The sequence below is a fragment of the Odontesthes bonariensis genome, chromosome 18, assembly GCF_027942865.1.
Source record: "Odontesthes bonariensis isolate fOdoBon6 chromosome 18, fOdoBon6.hap1, whole genome shotgun sequence".
In the NCBI taxonomy this organism is placed as follows: Eukaryota; Metazoa; Chordata; class Actinopteri; order Atheriniformes; family Atherinopsidae; genus Odontesthes; species Odontesthes bonariensis.
The window spans coordinates 29,612,370-29,636,304 of NC_134523.1; positions in this window are offsets into that span (position 1 = coordinate 29,612,370).

The following is a 23,935-nucleotide window of genomic DNA, read 5'->3' on the forward strand; positions in this document are numbered from 1 at the left end:
GGGTTTTATGCTGCTACCATAAAATTTTCATTAATATGGAGTAGATGTTACCTCTAATCTTTCTTTTGAAAAGATTTGCTTTAAATAATGAACATTTGGCTAAATGTTACCTGGTACACACCAATAAACATTCAGAAAAAAGTACACTTATTTCCAACTCTAATTCCCACTACTCTCATTTATTTTTGAAGGTGTTCACGTTAAGGTCATATTAATCATTCGAATGCCACCACTGCACACAGAGCCCTCGGGCTGGATATAAAACATTCTTTAAAATGCAATATTCAGCTGGCTTATCCAGTAGGCTGGAGAGGAGATGGGAAAATAAAACTAAACTCTGCCTCTGTCAAAAATGTTATTCATGAATATCAACATCACGGTTTTTGCACGACTTTGAAGTCTCTTCTGAATAGAGGGTGTTTGTCTCTGGCTCCTGTTGCAATCTCGGCAAACCACGTGGCATTGGCCTTTATCTGCCCCTCCTGTCATCTGCTCTGTTATGCTGGAGCAGCTGAAGGAGAAAAAAGGAGGAAAAATCTTGCACATCAATAAATATCTAAAGGGCTTATTGCAGTGTTCCCCTCCTCTGCAATTACCGCAGAGTGTGTCCTGAGTTTTACATTTCCTCTTAAGCATACCTCATGTCTATTCCTCTATTCTTGCGAATGGAGCTCTGCTGGGGAAGAGGGGTTTGTAATTTGCAGTTCTAAGTTAAAGTTTGCAGGAAAAAGTATTTGTTTTGAAATATGATCAGTCAGCCAACATCTGTTTGCCCATATCTGTTCCAAATGCTTCCCCCGCTCAGAGGCAATGTTAATGGAAACATCTGCCATTTGGTTGAGAAAACACTTCCTTCCACCCTAAAAGTAGGCTACTGTCTGACATTCATATTCACCGACTGTTAATCCTTTTGGTCGGCCAGTTGTACTTTTAACTTAAAAAGGACCACCTCAGAATTCAACATCAATTTCTGCTTGAAAACTGAACGATAGTAAGTCTGAAAACCTCTTTTCACAACCCAGTCTCAAAGCAAATTGTGTAGTAGCTATGTTGATCCACAAGGGAAAAAGTAGTGTTGTCACAATTTGGCCCCCAAAAATTGTGACAATAGTACGTTTGGCCTATTCATTTACATTGCCTTGCAACCAGGTCATGTGAATATCAAGTTTCTCTCAGGGAAGAAAGCATCTGCATTTGTATGAATTTCGATGCCATTTCTAGCGAGAACTATGCATAATATTTTCATAATCTTCGTTCAGGGAATGTAGACGATCTTTCGTTTTATTAGTTTCACCGACTAGCACCGACATTCCCCGTACTTTCTGTTTAAAAAATATATATATATATATATATATATATATATATATATTTATATAGTGGCCACCCAACCTGGACAATGCGAAGGAATTTAGGCTAATGTGAAGGAACAACAATTTTATTGTGTGTAACCATGACACAACAGAACTTCTGTTGTATATGCATTCTTATATTCTTTACTCTGTTCATTTTACACTTTTTGGAACTTGTGTTCACAAAAAGCAAAAGATCATTTTTTGATCATAGATAATAATATAAGTATATCTATTCATCCGATTTGACTGTTATCAGTCTATTCAATAGACGTTATCAGCACACATCAGTCCCATTTGTATGTGCTAGTAGGGGCCTACTAAACCTACTGGTAGGTTCAGGAGGCTGTTTATCAACAATTTCTATCAGTGGGCAAATTATTTCAGTGAGCCGTATCTGCATAAATAAAACATTAAAAGCATACTTTATGGAAGATCTGATCGGACTTCAAATTCCCTCAAGTGGCCTTTTTTTTTTTTGGATTGCCACTACAATAGTAATAGCTTGCATTTTATTGCACCATTATAGGGATCAAATTATGCTTTACAGTCGGTGTACGTCCATCGTGAAGACGTAGTTGTACCACTCTGCGTTTTTTTTTTTTCATGTTGCGGACTGGTCACGTAATGCTTAAAAAACGCGGGTACTTGCAAACCTGGAAAACACTCCTGGCTGCTTAAAGAGCTACTTGCCAAAAAACATGACTCCTATTTATGTATGTATGAATCATTTAGATTTCTCATCTTGAATGTGTTAGCAAACCACTTGTCATAGTGACATATATCACGTCGACTAGTTGTCAACTTAAGCCGACATAAACATAGACGTATACATATGTCTATCTGGTTATATGTGTATCTGATTTGATGGAAGAAGTTGGGCTGATTAATATAGGGATCAAAGAGTAGTAGTATTATACTAGTGAATATAGTGGACAAATAACATACACACACTTATGTCTGTCTTCACAGAAGATGTATTGCGGGGCCAGGGCAGGGCTTGACTGTATGCTGCATATGTTTTAATGTTTGGCAAAATAGGGTAAGTGAGTACCATTGTCACCAACCTATGGGTAACATAAAGTCTACGCTAGCCCAAATCCAAAATTATGAACATGATTAGGAAAATAATCAATACCTTGAAGGTTCTTTCTAACCAAAAATGAAAAAGAAATCCAAAGACTTGATTTCATCCAGGCTGGACTATCAATTGGTCTTAGAAACTACACCTGAAACTCCTTCAGGTAGTTGTTTGAACTTGCAACTCTATATCAGTTAACTTAAACTGGTCAGTTGTGTAAACCTTTTGTTTCAGTTGATTTGAGTTGGATTTTTTAATTGATTGAATTGCTTAGGCTCGTTATTTGAATTTTCAAATCTATTTTAGCTTAATTAAAAGTGTCAGGTCATGTGAATTAAATGAATTAATCTACTGAACTTAACTTAACAACATAACTTTTGTAGCCTGTTGTAATAACTTTGTCTTAGTACAATAGATTTAAATTAGTACATTATTCAACTCCATTTTCAGTTGTTTAAACTAACAACTCCATTGACCATTTAACCTTATATTCAAAATCATGCTTAGCAAAACCTAACCAAAATTATTTAAATAAAATAAAAAAGTCCATCCATCCATCCATTATCTTCCGCTTCTCCGGGGGTCGGGTCGCGGGGGCAGCAGCTCAAGCAGAGAAACCCAGACGTCCCTGTCCCCGGCCACTTCCTCCAGCTCTTCTGGGGGGACCCCGAGGCATTCCCAGGCCAGCCGAGAAACATAGTCTCTCCAACGTGTTCTGGGTCTTCCCCGGGGCCTCTTCCCAGTGGGACGGGCCCGGAACACCTCACTAGGGAGACGTCCAGGAGGCATCCTAACCAGATGCCCGAGCCACCTCATCTGACTCCTCTCGATGTGGAGGAACAGCGGTTCTACTCCGAGCCCCTCCCAGATGACAGAGCTTCTCACCCTATCTCTAAGGGAGAGCCCAGACACCCTCCGGAGGAAACTCATTTCGGCCGATTGTATTCGCGATCTCGTTCTTTCGGTCACTACCCGCAGCTCGTGACCATAGGTGAGGATAGGAACATAGATTGACCGGTAAATCGAGAGCTTCGCCTTCTGGCTCAGCTCCTAATTTACCACGACGGGCCGGTGCAGAGCCCGCATCACTGCAGACGCCGCACCGATCCGCCTGTCAATCTCCCGCTCCATTCGTCCCTCACTCGTGAACAAGACCCCGAGATACTTGAACTCCTCCACTTGGGGAAGGATCTCATTCCTGACCCGGAGAGGGCATTCCACCCTTTTCCGGCCAAGGACCATGGTCTCAGATTTGGAGGCGCTGATTCTCATCCCAGCCGCTTCACACTCGGCTGCGAACCACTCCAGTGAGAGTCGCCAACAGATCTATATAGGGAGTATAGGGAATTACTCACTGAGTCTGGTCCTTTATTTTATTATTTATTTTTTCGTTAGCACAAGTTTCTTGTGTGTTACCTTGAATAGGGATGGCTCAGGTAATCCTGAAACATCCCATAGTTAAGCTGCTATAGGCCTAGACTGCTGTCACACCTTTCATCACTTTACTCTCTTTATGTATATGTGATATTATTGTGGTCATTAACTCGTGTTTCTCTGTTCCAACAGATATCCTTTGAATGGTGTTACAGTGCCGCCGCCGGTGCGGCAAACCCCCCCCCCCCCCCTTTCTGTCTTCTCAAACCCCAGCTGGTCGAGGCGGATGGCCACCCTTCCTGAGTCTGGTTCTGCCAGAGGTTTCTTCCTGTTAAAAGGGAGTCGTTTCTCTCCACAGTCGCCTCAGGCACGCTCAGGCCGGGAGATTGGACCTAAAAACAAAAAGTTTTCAGTGCAATCTGTTGGTTTTCTTAGCTAGGAAATTGTTTTTGAATTGGCTCTATATGAACAAATTGGATTATTTTATGAATTATGAGTATTATTAATTAATTGAATTCCAATTGGCTTGAATTGGACTTACTATCTAAGTGCCTTGAGATGACATTTGTTGTATTTGGCGCTATATAAATAAAAATGAATTGAATTGAATTGAATTGAATTGAATTGAATTGAATTGAATTGAATTGAATTGAACCGCATCGTCCGCAAAAAGCAGAGACCCGATTCTGAGGTCGCCAAAACGGACCCCCTCAACGCCCTGGCTGCGCCTAGAAATTCTGTCCATAAAAATTATGAACAGAATCGTTGACAAAGGGCAGCCCTGACGGAGTCCAACCCTCACAGGAAACATGTCCGATTTACTGCCGGCAATGCGGACCAAACTCTGACACGGGTCATACAGTGACCGAACAGCCCATATCAAGGAGTCCGGCACTCCATACTCCCGGAGCACCCCCCACAAGAGTCTCCGAGGGACACGGTCGAACGCCTTCTCCAAGTCCACAAAACACATGTAGACCGGTTGGGCAAACTCCCATGCACCCTTCAGGATCCTGCTGAGGGTATAGAGCTGGTCCACTGTTCCATGGCCAGGACGAAAACCACACTGCACCTCCTGAATCCGAGATTCGACTATCCGGCGGATCCTCCTCTCCAGTACCCCCGAATAGACCTTGCCAGGGAGGCTGAGGAGTGTGATCCCCCTATAGTTGGAACCAGAGGGGAACCCTCAGGGCCTTCTACGCCTTCAGAGAAGGCCTTAAAAAATTCAGAACAAAAACATATTAGTATTAAATAATAATATATGTGTACATAAAAAGAACTCAATCACTCTCATTTAATTTAATACAATACATTTAATACTACATTCTCCCTAATCTATGTTCCAAAGTTAAGTTTACTGTCAAATTCACATCGGCAATGAAAGGGTTACTGTCCTGAAACATACTATCCAATCAGAATCGTCCATCTCTATCGAAGCAAGATTAACAGGCTCATTAATTGGTTAGGACTTCACGCATCTCGGGGAAGGCCAAGCTAAATGTTTTGGTTTGGAGAGTGATGGGAAAATTGACCAATCACGGTTTGATTTGAAGTGGGCGGGACAAAAAACAAAAGATCGTAGGCCTTCGTGAAGTCCGAAAAGCGTGCAGCCCCAGTCTAGCATTAGAGTAGGCTCTCTTGCATCCACACCCCAGTCCAGCAGGTGGCGGTAATGCACCTTTTTCGTTAAGCTGCCAACCGCCATAATAACCCAAGAAGAAGAAGAAGAAGAAGAAAAGCATGCAGTGGAGCGGTTGAGAGACAGAATGGCGGAAGACGAGACCAATGTTGTGGCTAGCTTGATAGCCTTTTTTCCCGCAATTATTTTTTTTCTTCAGCAATGATGGCTGAGGTGAAGGCCCAGCCGTAGTGCTCACGGTTCGCTACTGGTAGGAACACACCCTCCGGTCCCCCTTTTTAAAGAGGGGGACCACCACCCCGATCTGCCAGTCCAGAGGCACTGCCCCCGATGTCCACGCGATGCTGCAGAGGCGTGTCAACCAAGACAGCCCTACAACATCCAGAGCCTTGAGGAACTCAGGACGGACCTCATCCACCCCCGGGGCCTTGCCACCGAGGCGTCTTTTGACCAACTCGGCAACCTCAGCCCCAGAAATGGGAGGCCCCACGTCCGAGCTCCCCAACTCTGCTTCCTCATCAGAAGGCGTGTCGGTAGGATTGAGGAGGCCCTCGAAGTATTCCCCCCACTGACTCATGACGTCCCTATTTGAGGTCAACAGAGCCCCACCCTCACCATACATGGTGTTGACGGTGCACCACTTCCCCCCCTGAGCCGCCGGATGGTGGACTCCTCCCAAGCCCGAGTTTTTGCCTCAGCAACTGCCGAGGCCGCGTTCCGCTTGGCCTGTCGGTACCCATCAGCTGCTTCCAGAGTCCCACTGGCCAAAAAGGCCCGATAGGACTCCTTCTTCAGCTTGACGGCTTCCCTCACCACTGGTGTCCACCAGTGGGTTCGGGGGTTGCCGCACGACAGGCACCGACCACCTTACGGCCACAGCTCCGGTCGGCCGCTTCAACAATGGAGGCACGGAACATGGCCCATTCGGGCTCAATGTCCCCCACCTCCCCCGGGACATGGTTGAAGCTCTGCCCGAGGTGGGAGTTGAAACTCCTCCTTACAGGGGATTCTGCCAGCCGTTCCCAACAGACCCTCACAATACGTTTGGGCCTGCCAGGTCTGACCGGCTTCCTCCCCTACCAGCGGAGCCAACTCACCACCAGGTGGTGATCAGTTGACAGCTCCACCCCTCTCTTCACCCGAGTGTCCAGGACATACGGCCGCAAGTCCGACGATACGACCACAAAGTCGATCATCGAGCTGCGGCCTAGGGTGTCCTGGTGCCAAGTGCACATATGGACACCCTTATGCCTGAACATGGTGTTCGTTATGGACAGTCCGTGACGAGCACAGAAGTCCAATAACAAAACACCACTCTGATTCAGATCGGGGGGGCCGTTCCTCCCAATCACGTCCCTCCAGGTCTCACTGTCATTGCCCACGTGAGCATTGAAGTCCCCCAGCAGGACGAGGGAGTCTCCCGGAGGAGCACTCTCCAGTGCCTGGGGTCGTCATCCAATGTACAGGCGCACAGCCAGGGGGCAATAAGTATGCCCACACCTGCTCTACGCCTCTCACCGCGGGCAACTCCAGAGTGGAAGAGAGTCCAACCCCTCTCGAGGAGGCTGGTTCCGGAGCCCAAGCAATAAAAAAGTAATTTAACAAAATAAATATTACAGTAACCTACTTAATGGCTTTCAAAGAGAAATATGACAACCAACAATTAACATGCAACCAGTTAAACATTTATTGGAGCCAACACTTTGTCAAGATTTACTCAAACTCCTTAAAATTTACAGCATTGCAAGTATCATGTGACAATATTGCCATCTAAGAAAATTAATGGGTTTACATATGCTCCTCTTTTGGTGTATGGAGCTCTGTTTAAAAAGAAGAAAAAAACAGTAGTTGAACAATAAATGGTATTTGTTCTATCTGCTTGTTATTTAAGACCTCTCACAAGTAAAAATAAGACATTTAGACATTTTATGGCCATACAGTTTTATAAATCAAATTGAATACTTTTAAAGACTTTAAAGGATCCACTATGATTACAAGTGTTTTCTAGATTCTTTGGCATCTGTTGTGGCTGAGCAGTCACATACCCCGCCACCTCCACATTGATAAATAGGACATGGGCCAAACAAAGAAGTCGAAGTACAAATCAAATGAATTTCCCCCAAATTTTTTATTTTTAACTACTTGACGCAATAAAAAGCAGGTTTTTAAGTCATGGCTGACAGCTCAGCTTTACTCATGAATGAGTCCACCGGCTGTATGGGCAGACACTCAATACACTGTTTACAACCCTGATCACTACTGCACAGAATCTGGCTCCAAATAATGTCACCAGTGCAAGATGGCAGCATTTGTATCTGGGATATATAGGCTTCGATTTTAACAGTGGGAGGAAGTGGAGACGAGCTGTCAATCTTCATTCATGACAGTGATTGCACAGGACCCCCTTCTTTGAGGTTCAGATCTGAGGATAAAAAAAGCCATCAACACAGAAGAAGCTGTGTGCACTATTATGTAACTGTGCTGTGGTGTGGAAGATGGTAACAACAAATGTGGGAGGATGAAGAAAAAACATTTTTAACACTGACGTCTTCATTGAGACATCTCATCAGCCTGGTCAGGTCTGCTATGCCACTCTTTGCTTTGTACAGCTTAAGGAACCTTGCCAGATACTGGTCTAGCCCGGCGAAGAAGGAGCCCCTCAGGCCAACAGATGTAAGGCGAACAACTTAATTAGTCTAATAAACATTACTCACAAAACATAAAGAAATTAAATACCCGCACACTTACTTTACTTATCAAAAAATACAGCGGTAAACCTTTTGAATTTAAGTTTCTCTCACGCACTTATCAAAGACTAGCTTAATTAACATTACCTTATTAAACCACAACAAAAGAAAAGTCACCAAAAACGTCTTGACTCGTTTTTCCACTGCATCGACAATAACCGTCTGTGGTGTCGTCGGAATAAACCCTAAATTCACTGAGTAAAGTAGATGTCAAAATGTCGTAACTGCCCTCCAGGTCTTCAGGTTTGCCGCCCACAGCTGCATTCCCATAATGCATTTCAAGTCACAAAAACGTGATGATACAGGCGTTTTAATCCCGGCACTGTCACCAAAATCAAGCTGACATTAGTAATTCAGTTGGACCTGGATTTTCAATTTAGCATTTATTTTGTAGTTGAGACATTTTTAAGACCTTTAATAAATTCATGTTATTATAACAACCTCATTAATCATTTGTCCTACTGACATAGGATAATATGTTAAATTAACAAACAGGCAAAATCCCATTTTGCCACAAATCCCCCACTTGTTTAATTTGTTTAGTTGCACAATCCCTGGCATAAATGATGGAATCATCAGACTTAGAGGACGATCATTCAGTTTCTTTTATGTTGTTGAAAAGAAAAATCTTCCAACATACTCTTTATAACACGAAGCAATATGATCCCATAGCTGAACATTCTGGTTTTGTGAAAAATATCTCAAAAAGGCTTTTTTCTCTGCTTTTTCAGCCAAAGAAAACATTTATGGAATCACAAACCAAAAAATATCACAGTTACAACAACCATATTCTTCATTAGTTAGTTTCTGCTTTTCTTGTAATGCAGTTGACAGATTGGCTTTGCATGATGTTGCTTGTCATGGACCATTTTTTTTTAAGAATCCCACCATTCATTTCTGATCAAATTGAGATCCAGACTATTTGTAGGCAGGCCCGCCGCTCCGCATACGCAGAGTACGCAGAGTGCGTAGGGCCCCAAGTACCTGGCGGGGGCCCCCAAAATTAAGGTTGTAAAAAAAATGTCATGATAGTTATTATATTATTACATGAAATAAATTATATAAATTAGTCATGAACAGGCCCAGCGTTTTTCTTAATTCTGTGCCCTATTACTCGATTCGGGCAAATTAGATGTGTTTACCTTATCTATAACAACCCCCCCCCCTTCCTGAAATGGTACAGTCTTCAAAGTTACCGCATCGGAGGTGGTGGAGCATCCTCCTACCTGACGTTTTCCGAGTTATGCCCGTTAACAGTGAAGAAGATTTAGAATGTCAAGTAAAGGGCCACATGATTCTGGCGCTGACAAAAGAAAGAAAAGAAAACGGAGAGATGATGCTCGTGCATCCCTTGCTGGTAAGTTCGTGTTTTTGGTGTAATTGTTTTGCTAACCCAACGTTCAGTGATATTGCTGCCAGCTAACCTCAGCTAACGTCAGCAACCTAGGCTTGGTTAGCGTTTGGAGTTATGAACAAAATCTACTAAATGCTGGCGACCGTGTGTAGAGTTTGTGTAAAGTACAGCACTGTCACACGCTGAGCGGCGAAGCAGGCCGCCAACAGGTGTGACGGGAATGATTGACATCTACCCATCATTCCCCTAAAAAGCGAGAAAAGTTAACAAGACAAACGCCGTAATGACATAAAAAAGAAGTTATATTAGTGGCGCGTAAAAATGGAGGAAGAAAAACGACCTGAGGACAAAGGTAAGGCATGTGTTGGGTGATGTGGGCTGGATAGCTGGAGGTGGGACGCTTTTTGTCCCACCTTTGTGTTTATTTGTCCTGCTAGCTAGTCTCGGATAAATGTTGTGTAGCTGGCTGGGATTTGTTCGTTATAAACTCGGCTTCAGTGTTTGCCTCATGAAAGTTTGCTAATATAAGATGAGTATGACAGTCAGTCCTGCCACGGGAATGACTGACTGACTCCAGTTTATTCAGATTCTAGCAGGGAGGGAGGCATGTTGTTGTCCTGCTCTGTCATTGTTCAGTGGAAGTTGTCTCTCAGGTATTTGACACGATTTTGGCATTACTTGGGATTCATTTACTAAGTTTGGTGTGTTATTTATAGGCCTCTAATTAGAAGTGTTCTACTGTTAGTTTTTTAAGTGATATACAAATATTAGGCATCCTGTTGATTATTTTAGAATATTGTGGCATTGGATCATTATTCTTAGTTTTATTACTTTAACTAGTACAATGTGTAGATAAATGCAGAAACTTCTTAAAAGTGACAACTTCCAAAACTCTTTTGTTCCTCTGGCCATCAGGATGTACAACAGCTTTAAGTGATGGCGCTTCTGTATGTCCCTGGTCACTTTATATTTTTAAACAGTTTTTTTTAAATAGTTTTTTAAATTCTTAGATTGTTTTTAAAGTGTTTATAATTGTATAAACATTTTTTATTGCTTTATGTCTGCTACTGGATGCTTGAATTTCCTTCGGGATCAATAAAGTATCTATCTACTTTGTAATTGGGTACAATCTTTAAAGGGACGCTGTACATTACAGTTTAATATTTAAAAAAAACTCAAAATATTTTATTTATTGTTTTCTTTATATTATATATTCTTATTAGTTTCACTTGCCTGAGTGGTTCAACTTAAGATGTTTAATTTAAACTCTAGCCTGTTTTGCTCATGAAGTGTAATAGATCTTAGTGTTCCATCTAAATGGTTAGGAATCTCTTCATTGTAGTTTGACAAACTAGGGGCCCCCAAACAGCATCTTGCTTAGGGCCCCCACAAAGCTAGAAACGGCCCTGTTTGTAGGCTATGTCATTGAATTGATATTTATTTCCTGTGGCAACATCCTGAAAATTGACCTTAGCATCACCAAACCTGTTTTTATCTTGATGGAATGTGAAAAGTGTCCAAACTTTTAATATCCACTTGTGCATCTGCTGTAGAGGTAATAACTGCCATCTCCCCCGGTCCTTTACCTGACATCAACCCTATATCATCAATGATGGTGGAAATGTGTTTGTTTTCTTCAGGCAGTCAATTATTATGTTTCATTGGACCAAACTGCACAAATCTAACGTTCCAGCATCATCTCCTTATCCAATGGAGATTAGATGATTCATCACTGGATATCACTTTCATCCAATCATCTACAGTCCCTGACTGCTTCTCTTGAGCCCACTGCAACTGTCATGGGTGGCTGGCTGGATAATGTTTTGAGTCCTTTAACTGTTTTGCTTGACTCTCAGTTGGAGTGCTTGGCAGAGCAGTTTCCTGTGGGATTCACTGTCTACTTTGTAAATAAATCATTTTTCACCTATAAAACTTGTATCTGTGTGCTGAGTCTGCATTCGGGTCCATTCATTCTGGTTCAGATTATGACAGTAACCTTTTTTTGTTGTATTTAGGTGGTTGTTAAAAATTGGCTTTTCTGAATGTAAATCCCATATACACAAAAAAGTTACTTCTGTTTCTGCCCATTTGTTTTTAATTTCTGTTGGTGTAAATTTTCTTTATTCATTCATATTGCTTTGAGTTTACGGTCAACCTGCCTGTCTTCTTTTTACAACCTTCCCATTTTGTTTCTTCTTGCTTCAAATCTCAGACACATGTGGCAGCTGTCGCTCTTGTCTTCCTCTTGCTCTTTGACTCAGAGCCTTGGCCCATTCTGGGTTGTGTGGCTTCATCAGCCAATCATAATTAGGCCGCAGGTATAAGAAGGGGCAGTGCGTACTTCGGCTCCCGTCTTGCTTGTGGCCCGTGGGCACGCCCACCCCCTTGTCGCCTTGCTACATGCTCATACGAGCAGGTAAAGCTGGATTTACAGTTGGCGCTGGCGGTGTTTCAGGCCTGGCGCTTGCCTTGAAAAGATGGCACAGCGCGTTGTCGTGCACCAGTCGTAACTCTGCGCGCTGACAACGACAAAACGGATGGACCAACTCGAAAACAGGCTCACGGCTGACGGTTCTGTCATGTAAAATACTTTGTGCAATTATTTGTTAATAAATGATGTCGTTAGGAATTTGCTGTTGTTTCATTCACTGGAAGCGGCTTTGAGTATTAGCGCTATATACAACCGATCTATTATTATTATTATTATTATTATCATTATTATTATTGTTGCATCCTGAAAGGTAACGATAATTCCCAAGTGTGTCCATTGAAGCACACTAACAAACAAACAGAAAGGGTAACACAATACACTAGGTTCTAAGCATTTCATCTTCCACATACTGCAGCAGTATCATTGATGACAATGTTTCTGCTCTTGACAGGGGCATTGTTTTCTTCTCGACTTTCGTCGTAGAGTAGTTAGAGGTAACCTTCACGTAGCAGCGACACCTCTGTGACTGAGAAGATTGCAACTACTGGCGCATCGACTTGCGCCACCATAAATAGCCGGCACGAAATCGTGACGTCATCAACACCGCTTGTGCTAGCTGACGTGGCAGCCATGCTAGAGCCTTAAGTTAGCGGTAGCTTTACTGTCGCATCATTGTAATTTTTAGGTGTCTGCTTTGTGTATTACAAGCAGCCTTGCTTTTATTAGGCGGCGCTCTGTGTCCCCTCTTATGATGATCGCTTGGTGTGACGATGAACGTGTCAAGCTGGATTTACAGTTGGCGCGTGGCTCACAGCGCTGGCGGCCCGTGACGTCAAAATTACGTTTCAGGTCTGGCGCTTGCCTTGAAAAGACAGCGCAGCGCGTTGTTGTGCACCAGTCGATTTTTGTAACTCTGCGCGCGCTGACAACGCGAGGCAAGGAAGTCTCTTCAAGCACTCCAATTTAATTAAAGACTCATTTGTATATTTAGACTCATGCTACTACTCAAAATACTCAGGTATTTTGTTTTAGGAATGCAAATTACGAGGTAATTCCACTTTTTTTTTGTCTGGAAAAAAAAAAGCAAAATTACAGCAATTTTATGGAATTTATTTTAGGTCTGTTTAACAAAGCCAGACTGTTCAACTGTTGAATAAAATAAATTTTTGTCGTACCTGTGTTTTATTTATTTATTTTTTTGCAAAATAGAAAGACCTGAATGAACATCTTCAAAATGTGGTGATTACATCATTTTTGCCAGGGGGTGTACAATGAAAGAGAAGATCCTAATTAATTATACTGTTTTTCTCAAAAGTCACCTTCCACGGGGAGATGGCATGATCTGCATGCAGATGTCACTTCAAAGCACTCAGCATTTCTTATAAAAATAAATATGGAATTAAATGTCTGTTGGCTACTAGACACTTCCATGACAACACAAGTGAAACGCTTGTAAACAATTAATGTAAGAAATTGCATTTGCTAGAATATAAGTGTTCTAAAACCACATGTACTATTACCATAAAAATAATATTATTTTACCAACCAAGCAATGATTGTGGTAAATATGTTGCTGGTGAATTCAAGCACCTGAAATATAATTCCTTTTCTATGTATTGTGGCTTAACGAACAATCAGTGAACATCAACCCAAGAAACCCACAAGAAAATGTAATATTTTAATTATTTTACAGGTACAAAATGAAGTGAAACACAAGAAGACTGCATTGTGTTTAACAAAGCAGTGGTGTAAATCCGGATATACAATCTGAAAAAGCTGAACTCCAGCTGCAGCTTGAATGTTTTTCGCAAGACAAAACAACAGATCACTTTCTCAAAGTTCAAGTAATTTTTTATATAAAACAGTATGGCATAGGGTTGTTTGGTGGTTAGCAATGCCACCTCTCAGAAAGAAGGTTCCAAGTTTGAATCTCATCTGGGGTTATTTGAGTTTGCATGTTCTTTTGTGCCAGTGTGGTCTCTCTGTGGGTACTTTAGCTTCCTTATTGTTTTACAACCACTTTCATGTTGACCGTTTTCAAATACAGTCAGCGAATAACTGTGCATTCATGTACAAACATGTCAGAAGTCCAGTTAACAAGGTTAGCACAGGTTCTATCTTGCTGGTGTCTCCTGTTACCATGCCAACAAATGGTTTTTCAAATGGTTTCCATGTTTTGTAAACACTGTTCAAGACAGGATCTTTTTTAATGCTTTCGTACACTGACTTCATGTTGTGTCCTTTTCAATTGCAAAATTTTAGTAGCAATAGAAATAGAACCAGACACCAGTGACAGGATCATGCTGCTGTTCTGGTCATACACACACATTTCACACCTGTTGCTGACAAAACAGTCGAAGAGATCATCTGCAGTCTGAGATCATCAACGTGCTGCCTTGATGAGTTGCCCAGTAGATTCCTAAAGTCTGTGCTGAGCAGTTTGTTACCACAACTCGCTCATCTAGTCAACATCTCACTTCAGACTGGAACATTTCCAAAGGCCTTAAAAACCGCTGTCATTAAAGGGATAGTTCGCCTCTTTTGACATGAAGCTGTACGACATCCCATACTAGTAATATTATTTATGAACATTTTTCTACCCCCAGCTGTGAGACACAGGGTGACCGACAAATGGTGGTGCACTTGTTCGAAGCGCCCAGTGATGCCAACGGAGGTGGAGAGCTACTGCTACCATGAATGGGAACTCATCATGCCACAGATGCAAGACCTTTCAATTGATGAAGAAGCCAGTGTACCAGCTTCTGTCTGCATCACAAATCATAAAGACTTCCCCGCAATCCTGAATGCTGGACCTTTTTCCACATTCCCAAAATTAACTGGAAGAAGCGACCCAGGCCAGCTCTCCACCTCCGTTGGCTTGGTATTACTGGGCCATGCCATATGAACCAACTCGGGCTCTGAGAACCTCAGGAAGGGGTCTCCTGCTGGTGCCCAGAGTCAGGACTAAACAAGGTGAGGCTGCGTTTCAGTTTTATGCTCCTAAAATCTGGAACAGTCTTCCAGAAGATGTGAGACAGGCCTCAACTCTGACAATGTTTAAATCCAGGCTGAAAACAGTTCTATTTAGCTGTGCATATGACACATGAAAGTATTTTATCTGCACTCTTCACTTTTAAATTAATTCACTTATATTTTTTTTAATTTTTTTTTTAATGATTTTATTGCTTTCTTGTGATTTTATGTAGCTGTAAAGCACTTTGAATTACCTTGTGTACGAATTGTGCTCTATAAATAAAATTGCCTTGCCTTGCCATACCATCATTAAATTCAGTCTTTACTTTGATATCAGCTGCACACCTGTAAAGTTGTATGATTGTTTCTGTTGAGTGTATCTCTGCCCTTGGTATCTTCAGGTCAGCCAGCCATGGCAGACGGTCCAAACATCACAGCAAGCTGTGCGACTGAAAAAAAGAGAAAGCAGAAGTAAGAGATAAAATAAGTCAGCTCACTGCAGTCTAATTATTGGTGTTGGGAAAATAGAATAGATGAAACATGTCTTGGGCTCACTTGGCAACAGGAAATCAGAGACTTCTACCCTGAAAGAACACAAGACAAGAGGTTAGGTGGGGGAGACACATGTTTGCAATAATATTATGTTTTCCCTCATATAATACACTAAATTAAAAAGCATCGAACAAGCGTCTCAGTTGGGACACTTGGAAACACTTTAATTGTCATTGTGTAATTTGCAGGCCATGTCTGTATATCACACTGTAGCACAACTGTATCCCTCCTAATGCTGCATGTATTTACAGCACATGTGCCGAACTGTCAAATGTTTTCTTAATTTGCTTGTTTTTTCTCCATTTTCTGTGTGTTGAATACTGTTGATCATTGCATGAAACACTCCAAACACCTTTGATCATAACTTTGTCAAGGCCACTGTCAACACTTTCCTAGTTTTATTTTTCTTTATTCTTTCATTTTAAGAAGAAGATTAAGCAAAGAAGTGTGACTAAAGCCTGCCTGATCAATTCAGTCCTGCCTTTAACCTGCCATGTAACTGATCTGTACCTGGGACAACTCTGAATATGAGTAAAAATCTCAGGGCACAGGGCAGGTTGTGGCCTTGTATGTATAATCACGTGTAACTGCTTTCCAAAAAGAATAGATTGGACGTTCAAAAATCCTCCAGAATCAGAGCAGATTTTTCCCCTCTTTTTAATTTTATTTTTATAATTTGGATTGGAGGAGAGATTGCAAACCATTAATGTCTAATCAGTTTATTAAATGAATTGCAAATTTTATCACTTTAGAATGAACCAATTATATCCGTTTACAAAGCATCCTCTTCTAGATCCTCTTCTAAATAGGAGAATGGCCATATTACCATCATAAAGGGCACGTAGAAGAAGAGTACGGTTCAGAACATGATGAAGAAAGAGGGAGTGGGTGATTCAGTCGTTGTACATGCAATGGATGGATAACATTTAGTTGCAATCTCCAAATGAGCCACTAGATATCACTAAATATGGTATATAGAAACAGTTTCACACTGTACCTTAAATAGGCAACTCTAACATACAGCCTACAAAATATGGTCGAAGCACTGAGATAATTAATTTAAACTAACAATACTACCACAAATAAGTAAATCCCACCATTTAATTTATAAATACCACTGAAGTAAAATAACAGATATATTCTAAGGTTCTGCTGCAGAATGGTGATGAGGTGATGCGGCTGCTTACAGGGAGCAGGTCCTGAAGCTGGCAGAGTGGTGCTCAGAGAACAACCTTTCTCTGAACACCAAGAAAACCAGAGAGGTCATCATCGACTTCAGGAGGCACAGCACTGATACAGCCCCCCTCTACATCAATGGCGAGTGCCAGGGGCGCAGATAGGATTTTGGAACTGGGGGGGACAAAGCTGCCAGCAGCTCGACATGAGTTTTCAATAAATGGCCTCAAATGCAAATAGATTAAGTGAAGGATCCAAAAACCTCTCTCCTCCGATCCTTGCCCCGAATAAACTGTTGGGCAATGTCTTTCCTGTTCAGATTGTCCAGCCTTTCTTGATGGATGTGGCACACTGCCATTCCATTCAGCCTTTTTTGGGTCATGGTGGACCGCAACCACGTTTTAAGCCCCCGCAAGCCACAGAAACTTTGTTCTGACAGGACATCTTCAAATGCGAAATACCCCTCGACATTAAGACTATGTTTTTCGGACACATACCTGAGGGATGGCTGAAAAGAGATAAGCACCTCATAAATATCATGCTAATGGCTTGCAAAAAGAATATTACCAGGAAATGGTTATCACAAGATAGCCCAACTGTCAACATCTGGATGGACATCACAATGGACATATATAAAATGGAGAGAATAACAGCATTTATTAATCTTAAACTGGAGAAATTCACCTCATACTGGGAAAACTGGGTCAACTATGTCACGCCCCATAGGCCTGATTTCATTTTTACAAATCAATGACTATGCCATATAAAAAGGATCACTCCCCACTTTGCACATATTCTTGTGTGTTTTTGTTGTTTTTGTTGTTGTTTGGTTGTTTCTTTTTTTTTCTATCGTTTAGACATAAAACAAAAATACCACTTTGGCATTTAGGACAGACAAGAGATGCAAGATATATGCATATGTACCGGATGTGAATGTTTGTTTCTGAATGTCAATAAAAAAAAAAATTAAAAAAAAGAAACTTCGTTCTGCCTCAGCAGACGATGCGGGCACTACCATTAACAACATGAACTTCAACGGGCATTGCTTTTAAGATCTGTGCAGCATCTGCAGTGGTTTCGAAACTGTAGGCTACCTGTTCTTGAACATGGCTAACTGAATTTTCAAATCTTGCCACTGCAGCTCAGGGTAACGTATGGCACAGTTTACTTACAGTTGATGCTTTTTGAAAAAAGGATGCAATAGTTTTCTGCTTTTTCGGTTTGGCTGGCCTCATCATGCATGCCGTGTTGGTAGGTTATGGGGTCCTGAACTAGGAGCTGTCCCACTGATGCCTGTCATACGCGTTCTGGGTAACTATGGCAACCAGGCTCGAGACGACGACGTAGCCTGCCCAGCTCAACAACCGAATATTAATATCTGTCTTTGTTTGGTTTTATGTGAGTTGTTGCAAAGCATGCACAAACCGTGAGGTGAGCAAAGAAAGAAAGCAGAGGTTGTTTTTTTTTTAAGGTGAGGGGGACGGATCGAAGGGGAAGCCAGTTCTGGCTGGATGCAATTGAATACAGGAGTGTAATACCGTTTCTCGCCACATAGCCCATATGCGTCCGGGGAGGCGTTATTTTGCACATTGCAAAATGCGAAGAAAGAAAGCAGAGATGTGTTTCTCCATAAAAGTGAGGGGGACGGATCCAAGTGAATCAAAATCTGGGTGTGTCGAGACACACCCGTCCCACCCTCTATCTGCGCGCATGGCGAGCGCGTGGAACAGGTCCACAAGTTCAAGTACCTCGGCGTCCTCATCTCTGACAACATTTCCTGGTCAGAGAACATCACAGCCGTCATCAAGAGGGCTCAGCAGCGGCTACACTTCCTGAGAGTTCTCAGGAAGCACAACCTCAACTCCAACCTGCTGCTGACCTTCTACCCTTCATCTATCAAGAGCCTGCTGACATAAGCCGCTTTCGGACTGTAGGAACCGTTGGCAGTTCTAATAACCTTTTAATCCGCGGGGCCGTTTTCTCCCGTGTTCGGACATACAGGAACTCGGGGCTTTCTCCCTCAGTTCCTATAACTATTTAGCTCCTTCTCCAAGGTCGGGTCTTTTCATAGTTCTATAGAACAATCTGACGGAGGTGTGTGGTGGTCGGTAGCTACGCCCCATGTCATGCTATCACGGCTGAAATGTTTCCTCATAGACACAGACACAACCGGCGGGTGTTAAGTTAAACTTACACTGGTCTCATTTGTCTGCAGCGCTCTGCTCTCCTTTCTTCTTTCATGAAATAAAACAGTATCGTCTCCTGACTCTCTCTGTGAGCTTTTCCAGCCTCGATATTAGACGCCTGATGTGATTGTCCATGATTAATATCACCATCATGCAGACCATAAACACAGTGGCCTCCCCGCTCTCCATATTAGCATCTTGGTGGTGTTTTTTCTACTCTCCTTACTTTTACCGTTTTGTTTTGTGTTTGAATGTAGCGCTAAACGGCTAACGGTTAACACGTCACTGAAGCAGACGGCTGCGCGCGGCGCATCAGTCCCGACCTGTTCCCGACTCATGTGCGAATGCAGACTGAAACAGTTCCGCTGGGGAAGGATAGTTATCAGAACGAAATTCGAGGAGGGTAGTTCTGATAACTACTTTCTTAGAACGGTCTGTCCGAAAGCGGCTATACTGTATCACAGTATGGTTCGGCAGCTCCACCGCCGCTGACAGGGAGAGGCTGCAGAGAGTCGTCAAGGCAGCACAGAAGATCATCGGCTGCCTTCTCCCCTCCCTGATGGATATTTACACCTCCCGCTGCCTCAGCAGTATGGAAGCAAATCGTAATCAAAATTCAAATTCAAATGCATTATCAGAAATGCTTTTTCATTTTAAGAATGTGGCTGCATTATTTGACTCATAAATAAAATTACTAATCAATCATCCTATTTGCATTTCAATTTTCTTCTTCAAGACTGCTCATTCTTTCACTTAATTCAAATGAAAAGGACAAAGACATTTGAAATTTAATTTTCAAAATATGCCTCAGCAAATAGATACCAAAATTCAATTTGAAATGTAAAAGTTGAAAATTCAAATGCATTATCAGAAATGCTTTTTCATTTTAAGAATGTGGCTGCATTATTTGACTCATAAATAAAATTACTAATCAATCATCCTATTGCATTTCAATTTTCTTCTTCAAGACTGCACATTCTATGCCATAATCAAAAAGAAAACAAAGCGGACATTGCTTTTTCGTTTTCGTGGTCTGCATGCAAAATACTGCCCACAATTCGATAATGAAAAAGAAATCTGAGCGGCGCAGGAGAGTGACGTCACGCCTGCTGACCGTGCTACCCATCATGTAGGCTACGGTAGGGGGCGGTGTGCACATTTGCTGTACAGTTTAGCTGCCCAGGTGGAGTCAAACAATATATCCGATTCTGATGCCCTTGGCTGTATACTCTGCCGTCACAGATTCAGAGGTTAGTGCAGCAAGGGCTAGCGCGTCGCGGCTACGACCAGCCATGACTTTCTGGCCCCGGCCATTACTGAGGGAGCAGCCATTAATGAGGCTGAGACAGACGTTGCGAACAGGAGTCGGGGGATTACCTTTCACAGGTAGGATTCAACATTATTATTGATTGTATTTTGTCAATAGAATATTATTGTACCGTATTTGTGTCTGCCGGCGAAATCGTAGCCAGCAAACGTTAAACTAGGATATGTTTATAGCCGGTGTTATGCCGAGAAGTGCACCCCCTGCTGGTCGTACTTTAAGGAGAGTCTGTGATGGAATGATATGATATAACTACATCATAATTTGTTTACCTAATTGAATTAACGGATGCAAATCTCAATAAGTCCAAATTTGTATATAAAATTAAAATAACCAAATTTCATAGTTTCAGGTTCATTTTTATATCATTTCATCTGGGCTATAATGAGTTGAGATTGTTAATAGAAAATGTATCCAACCGTCTTTCGTGTTGACTACAAAAGTATTAGTCACGGCCCTTACTTTTGAATATATGTCCAATAATATAAAAATAGTTAGGAATAGGAATACTCTAAACTCTACAATTGTCGGATTATCATAATTGTACACGTATTATTAATTTACATGAAGAGATGTGAAAAAAAGATGCACGAATGAAACACCATTGTCAGCTCAATATTATTTTTTTTGGATAAATGTAATAATCCACACCTGAAACGGTTTACGCGTGCTCCGTGAATGGGAATGCACTTCTCGGCGGAACACCTCTGTTCACACGGCTATTAGGCCAACGGAGACTTCATAAATCATATATTCCATAACACAGGCTTAGATTACAACTAACACAAGAATGCTACTTTTGAAATAATGCAAATATTACTGTTATAACATTGACCATCAGATTTTACTCAGGTTTATTAATGACGTTTATTATGCCTGTATTATTCACATGTAATTCTTTCATCCTAACAAAAGTATTTACCTCATGTCTCATACCCACCCCTCAGATTGTCCGACTGAGAGTTGGTGTTATTCCCTCCATCTTGGGCTTACAGGTTCACCTAATAAGAGTAGGTGTATCATCATAAGGCTATTAGCATTCAGAAATTGAAATATTATCAATAACAGGGCGGGGTGAAATACTTATCCCTGTGTGTGTGTGTATTTTTATATATTTTAATATTATGCTTCTTCATTTTAGCCAGAAAAGGGCAGGACTACATGTTCTTCCAGAAAAGCTGAAGAGAGCCTGTCTGTGGCCACTCAGGATGTCAGATTCGGGACCTGAAACCCCTTTGAAAACGAGTATGGTTAGTGTTAAAATAACATTCTTTTGACAATAGGTTAAGGTTGACACTATTTTTACACTTCACAGGCAGTTGGTCTCATACAGGCGGCATATCGTGATTGTAGGTCATTTTGGCTTGCATGGACAAACACACCATGGGATCATATTTGGAATCCTCTTCTGATGGGAAGACAGCCTCAATAAAATGCTACAAGTAAGAATCCATTCGATGATCTAAAGTTTTGTCTGACATGCCAATTTACAGGCTTGTGGGTTGGATTGTACCTGCAATAAATGTTCAATAAATCTCAGAGAAAGAGACTCTGAGCTATTACAGGATAAATTAAAAGGAGATCTCTGCTCAAGACTGACTGAAAAGAGGTGGGAGACTGAGAGTTCTTAAGTGTTAGCCAGTTTGTCTCATTTTAAATTTGATGATGTGCCGTTTTTACGCAGCTCTGAAGGCTAAGCAGATTCCATGAGGCCCAGAAGAAAACACCTTGTGGGAGGAAACCTGTCATGTAACCCGTTCCACAAGTAATTTCACCCTCAAACAGCACAGATGGAATCCACACCATGATTATGTGTGATGCCACGAATGCTTTGCATTTGAAAACTGTTTCCAAGGATGCCAAATGTGATGTGAAAATTTTACTCAGCTTCCATTTTGTCCGCCTCCGGCCAGTGTGTATGCTCTTACAACTCTGCCCTCAAGGCTGAAATATTCAATTTCTACAGTTCTTTACACATTCATCTGCAGCTGAGGTGGACACCCTGCAGGTGTGCTGACAGCAAGGGCAGAAAGCATAATGTTTCAGAGCAGGAGCTTTCTCCTTTCATCCTCCTGTATGATGCCACAGCTCCTCCCATGCACTGAGACTACTTGGAAGCACTTACTTGTGGGAACAAATATTCTCTGTGAAAAGGATCAAAATAATCCTTTTAGGTCCAGCTGCAGAAACTCAAAACCCTGATGATTTTAATATTAATCGAACTTGCATGAAGTAAAAGGTGTGAGGGAAAAAAGTTGCTGATCATAAAAGTCAAAATGAAAAGTGGAAGAGTATGTTAAACTACCACAAAGGCTTGGGAAAACCTTCAATGGCAGAAATCTCAGCAGAATAATTGGGCAGTCATCAGTTGAGATACAGCTGCCTCTTTTTTTTTTGCATGAGGTTGTCTCAAAGCATGTGTTGTGGTACCAAAGACCCATCTTGGTCTCAAATTCACTCTTCATACATCACTGGTTAGAGGACATGTTAAATTCGTTCTGCTTCAGCCCTTTTTCCCTTCTTCTATATGCTGAGAGCCTCTGACCAGTCCTTACAGCAGGTAAGAAACTAAATATTACAAACCCAGCCACCCAGAAAGAAAACATTAAAAAATGTGCATAGCATGACATTTAGATGGGACAAGTGACAATTTTTTTCTCCCAAACTAAAGCCTGATTTACAGTCACCCGGGAAAGGCTACGGAGAGCCACGGAGAGACCTCTCCATCGTCGGAAACCCTCCCGGAGACGCTCTTAGTTGCTTGCATTTGGTCAAAATTATTTGCATTTCAATATCAATAAGCTCCAACTCCAACAACAGTCTTTCTCTCTAGGTCGCCATCTGTGAGGAGTGGAATGGAGCCGGAAGGTGAACAATGAATCAACGACTTTCACGATAGACGTTGCGAGATTAGGTCGTCTAGTGTAGCGAAGCCTACTGATCGGGAGGTGAATTGCCTTGCATATCCAACATCCTGACTGAGAACTTCGAAAGGATTAAAAGCCTCTGCGAGACCACGGAGTCGGATTGGCCGATAGCTACGGAGTAGCATACCGAGGCCTTAAGTTTTGTGAAATTAGACTGAACACATAATGTGTAGCTTATAAAATCAGTCAGTGGGTCTAGATGATGAGACTAATTAGATTATAGCTATAGTTGGATTATTCTCCTTATTTGAGCAAGGGCAATTATCCAAGTATATATGGCGGTGAATAAATGGAATCATTGGCACAAAGCATGTCATACCCCGGGACGATAGGTGGCGCTGTACCCATTTCAACTATTGCTAATAGAGCCACTTCCGGTTGACCTCTTCATAGGATTGCCAACTCCCTGAAAAATAAATAAGGGACACCTCATTAGAAGGGCCGGCCGAAACCGATTGCCTTCACCCTTCCTAGCCTGGGGAATTTTTTAGCCCCTTTTTTTGTGAGTGACACAATTTTTTAACCATTTGACTCGAACCTGAATTGAATTAGATGCATATTTTTGAGTGACATGAACACCTGGAAAACTAATTATTATCCAGCAATTCATTTTAATATAAAATAACAAAATTAACTGAATAAAATAAGTATCTTTCTTAAAGGAGAAGTTTTTTTTTTTTAACCTTGACCTGTGTCTTTATTTCACCAATACTTTAAGACGAATGAATGAAAAAATGTTTTTCCCCCTGTTTGAGTAAAAGTACTATTGCACTGTTAGCTCATAGTTGCCGTGTTGTTGTTATTTTGTAGCAGAGTGGT